The sequence below is a fragment of the Coffea arabica genome, chromosome 1c, assembly GCF_036785885.1.
Source record: "Coffea arabica cultivar ET-39 chromosome 1c, Coffea Arabica ET-39 HiFi, whole genome shotgun sequence".
Taxonomy (NCBI): domain Eukaryota; kingdom Viridiplantae; phylum Streptophyta; class Magnoliopsida; order Gentianales; family Rubiaceae; genus Coffea; species Coffea arabica.
This window is the reverse complement of record NC_092310.1, coordinates 50,827,905-50,833,106: the sequence shown is the minus strand read 5'-3', so window position 1 is coordinate 50,833,106 and position 5,202 is coordinate 50,827,905. Positions and strand designations below refer to the sequence as shown.

Here is a 5,202-nt window from a genome sequence, read left to right as displayed (position 1 = left end):
GGTTCAATTTGATAAAAGAAGTCTTCACGAGTTCTCTCCCAGAAGTTGAATTTAGCACCATCTCTAGAGCTTTTGGTCGGAGAAAATGAACAGGTCGAGCCAACTGGCTGCTGAGTCCATTATGGGAAACGTATAAACAAGCAATTGCAAGTCTAGAATTAAAATTTCTCAACCTCTTTCCCATTAAGAATTAAAGAGATTCGTGCCAAAATCACAGATGCCAAGAAGAACAAAAGGCATTGGATTTTCTGAGGTTCCGATCTTGGCCGTCCTTTACCATTGTTTCCATGCATGCATGCGCATGCCTTGTTCTGATTAAGAAGTGAATAGTGAAAATCTTTGTGGCGTTGAGCAGGTGTCTAACTCCTATTAGGGTCCATCATGACCAAATAAGCGACACACCACCAGAAACTGTAGGTACAAAAAAGCATCATAAGCTGGGATCGAGATCATTTTTTCTTCTCCTCATTTTCCAGGTTGACAATTCGTTTCTGCAGCTGCAAATGCCACGGAAAGATTGAATATGTGAAGTAAGTAGTTGAGCAGTTAACTTAACAGGCATAAATCGTAAGTTTTGAAGCGTAGCATTATATACCAAGAAACGAAGTTTAAGTTGACAAAATTGATAGTGGTTTTTTACCTTGGCAAAATCTAACAATTTGGTCTTTGTGTACTTGAACTCATTCTTCACATAAAACAAGGCCTCATGGATGCTAAGAAAAGGTAGTATCAATAAAAGTACAATAACTATTGTTATCAATAACATCTGTCTGAGCTAAAGCTAACAATTGAGATAGGGTTTCTCTTTAAAACATTTGAATTCAAATGTACTATAGCTTGACAAAGACTCAAGAATAAGGTAATTATAGGTTCTGAATATTTACTCAATAGAAACCTTAGCTATTGAAATATATCAACTTTTAACATGGATAAAGGGGGAATTTCTTACTTATCTATGTCCTTGTTCTCACAAGCTTGAACGAGGTTCGAGCATTCAAGCAGCACACGCTCAGCACCAATTCTGTATACTCAAAAGAATAAATAAAAGATTTTGAAACCGTGATCATTGTATATACATATCTCTGTGTGTGTGTGCGAGCGCGTGCATGGACGTTCCTTTGAAAAGACTAGATAGAGAGGAACTTGGTGCATTTGCTATGTTACATAATCTTGTGCAATTAATTGTTTTACTCCATTTGAGTTCCAATTTCAGTCTAAAATACATATAGAGACTACGTTTATAACCAAACATACACACGTATAAAACACCAAAATGATATCGATAAATTAATCGTCTCAGCATACAAGTATAAAATTTGAAAACCCTTGTGATAATATAGTTTTAGATTATATTGGAGATTGTTTTTGTCCTTTTTTTTGGGTGTTATTTTAGCATTATACATACATGACTAAAAGTTAAGTTCACCAGCAAAACTTTTAGTTACAATTTCTATAATCATTAAATAGGTTTCATCAACATCTGAATATACATACCACTGAAGAAGATAAGGTACCTTTCGCTTTTCAGTTTTGCAGTGCGAGATAGTTCAGTCACCACAGCTAAATCAGCAGAATCATCCTTACTGGGGGAAAAATAAAAATCAATGAGGCAACATATATAGTTGAATAAAAAACAAATAAATTCAAGTAATTAATGTCAAGGTTTAAGCATTACATCATTCTGTTAAGTCGAAAAAGCAGGGATTCCATTTCAGCACAGTAAATATGGATTATTTGCACAACAGAAGAAGGATCAGTTGCTGATGCATCGCGCATAGTCCCACAAAAGTCAAGGTTTATGTAACCCTGAAAATAAAAAATGAAAACAAGGAATTAACTTTGGTTCATCACTGCATGAATTGAAGTATGAAAGATTCTTTAAACTTATACCTCATCAATCATCTGAAGGAGTTGGCCATGTCGAAACCCTTCATTTATCCTTTTGAAATTCATGGCTAGCTGGGAAAGCAATTGCAGAGAATGAGAAAAAAGAAATCATAAATATGTGATTTATGGTAGATATTGTTAATCACAGTCATTCAGGATTTAACACAAGCGTGAAGGTGTCTATGATAAGCTTTGACCTTAAAATTCATTGTTTTTGAACAAAAGTTATTCTGTCATTTTTTAGACATTTACATTTTTTAAAAAAATCTATAAAGACTACATGGATATGATATCTTCATTGTTACCTGTAAAATCTTAGCATTTATGAGATTTATGGGCACATCGAATCCAAACATATATATCTAGTAATAGAATAGGAAAATACGCCAAAATTGTTGATTCAATTAATAGTGTGAAACAAGCAAATGAAAATTATTTAAATAACTCTATAATTGCTGTGAACCATAAACAGAAACTTTGCATAAGGCATATCTTGTTGAGCACTAAGGACGGTAATGGGGGCGGGGGCCCGCGGGGGGCTATTGGGGCGGGAAAAAACTTAAAAACGGGGCAGGGGGCGGGAGGACCCCGTCATCCGTTTTAAAAAAATAAAGATATATATATATATATATGTACATAATTATATATATAATATTTAATTTAATTAGTTATAAATTTATAATAATGATATTATTAGTTATATGTATCATTTAATGTATATTAGTATATGTAATATAATTGTTATTATCAATTATACTATTAATTATACATGTCCATTAATAAAAATTATTAATTATTTATACTAAATTAATTAATACATTTATATTAAATTCCTAACTATACTTAATACAATAACATTTTTTTCTAAAAAAAATACAATAATAATTTAGTGATTGTATATGTATCAAAAGTAAAAATTTGATTATTTTAGTTATATTTGTTTTATCATATTAGATTGTATTCAAATAATTTTCATTGAATCATTTTTATGAGTTTCAATTGTGAAGTTGCAATAAATAATAATTTGATGATGTGTTGATATTTTAATACTTGATTATTTGCTAAAATTTAATTATAATGAAATTATATAATAAAATTTTTTAACCCCACGGGTGCCCCCGGGGGGAAGCGGGGCGAGGGCGGGGGGGAATTAATGGGCAACAGGGCGGGGGTGCGGGAGGGTCCCCCGCCCCAACCCCGCCTCATTGCCACTAAAAATATGTTGACCCGAACCCGACCCGCCAACCCCGTGACGGGTCAGGTATACTGATCCAAACCCGAAAATTTCAGGTTGACGGGTTGGCGGGTCGACCCGAAATGACTCGAAACTTAATTTTAATTTATTAATTTATCACTGTAATTTCTAATAAAATTAATTTCTCACAAAACTAATTACATAATCAAGTAATAAAAATTTAAATAAATAATTCCAAACCAAATCTAAAATAAATTAAACACCGTAAAAGTGTTTTATCCCAAACAAAATATAAAATAAATTAAAACAGTATAAAAGTAAAAAATAATATAATATATTATTTGTCCAAATATAATAATTTCAACTTCACACAAATTAAATAAATTCATTTAGGATTAAGTAATTAATGCCTTTGAAAAAAAGAATAACTTAGTTTAGTTAGATAAAATTATTTTTATATTTATTAAATTATTTTTAATTCGTAAACGGGTCATATCGGGTTATATCAGGTCACCACGGGTTGATCCGAAATCGACATGTTTTCTTTTCGGGTTCATCGGGATCAACCCGATTCTGACCCGAATTCCCGAAACCTCAACCCAAACCCATTAATTTCGTGTTAGATTCGTATCGTGTTTTCAGGTCGTATCGAAAATTGCCACCCTTATTGAGCACCGTCAATTAAATCTGGTAAAAAAGAACTAGACAGGAAATTGTCATACGTTGTTGAAATGACTTTGTTTGCAAACTCAAAAATGATTTATATCACTGAAAAGCAAGCGAGAAATGGGAATAAATACATCAAGGGAGGAAGATTATGAATTGAACAGCTAACAAAACATACCCAAAACTGTTAAATATATGAATCTTTCTGGCTGGAAAAACAACATCCATAGAATGAATAATACTTTGCCACGTCAAATTGAAAAGCACATATGACCAACCAAAGATCTCATACATATATAAGAAAAATGTTGGGGCAAACACTGTTTCTCACGCCAAAAATAATTTTGAAGGATAAACGATTCTGATTAACAGCAACATGCCTATGAAATACAAGATCAATTCAGCTTTTACTTTCTTCTTTAGCATTGATTAGAAATTGGGAAATTTTGGGAAAAGATTAAAATCAATAGGATTTAAAGGATGTATTAACATGCATGATTGATTAGAAATTAGAAAATATTGGGAAAAGATTAAAATTTATAGAAATTAGAGGATGCATCCACATGCCTACACTAATAACCCAAAATAAAAATTGAAACAGAAAGATCAACTAAAGCAAAGAGAGCATTTCTTCCAAAAATCTCTAGGGTAGCCAAACCATAAAAATCATTCTTAACCTAAACAGAAGAAACAAATTTCTTGCCCATCAATGAAAAAGAAAGAATGTATCTATAGCATCAAGAGAATCACCATTTCAACAATTTGATCGAGGTTTTAAGTGAGTTTCTCACCTCAATTGAAGTTCTCAGCCCTTGAATTTCACCTACTGATCTGTGTTTGACTGAAGAGAGGGGCAGGGGCAGGCTTAAGTAAGCACCGACTGGAGCAACATACACTAATGTGTTTTTTTCAAGCAAAACAAGAAGTTTTTGTGATTGATGATGCTTGGCTGGCTTGTTAACGTTAAAAATAGGTACGAATGCAGACAAAATATGTATGGATGGTCTACAACTGCCTGCATGTAGTAATGACTCTTTACATGGCACTTACCAAAAAACAAACAGAAAAAAGAAAGAAAAACAAAAAAAACAAAATCATGATGTGGTTCCTGAGTTAACATTGATATACATCAAACTTTGCTGATAAGATCTCCAATTTTCAGGCCTGGCTGATGTGCTTACTATATGGATTAATGCACTAGAAAATGGATTGCATTTGTTTGATTAGTTCACATAATTAATACGAGAATACAAAACAAGATGGTACGTTTAGCAGTTTAATGCATGTTTTAGTTAGTGATGAAACTAAATAGATAAGGAGCTTCTCTAGTCAACTTTTTGTTGATTACTCAAATTAAGCACAAATTTATCACTAAGAGTTATCAATATAGCTTCTTCAATTAATAGTTGTAAGCCTAAGATGAAAATACATAGGAGAAACTGAACATAAACGGC

General features: G+C 32.4%; 1 long non-coding RNA gene across 1 annotated transcript; it reads right to left on the bottom strand.

Annotated features, from left to right (window-relative positions):
• Positions 1-949: 949 nt before the first annotated feature.
• LOC113726286 (uncharacterized) lies at positions 950-1,751 on the bottom strand. The gene is made up of 3 exons (XR_011814365.1): positions 1,676-1,751; positions 1,515-1,583; positions 950-1,021 (listed from the first exon to the last, which is right to left on the bottom strand). It is a non-coding gene; the product is annotated as an uncharacterized lncRNA (long non-coding RNA).
• Positions 1,752-5,202: the final 3,451 nt, after the last annotated feature.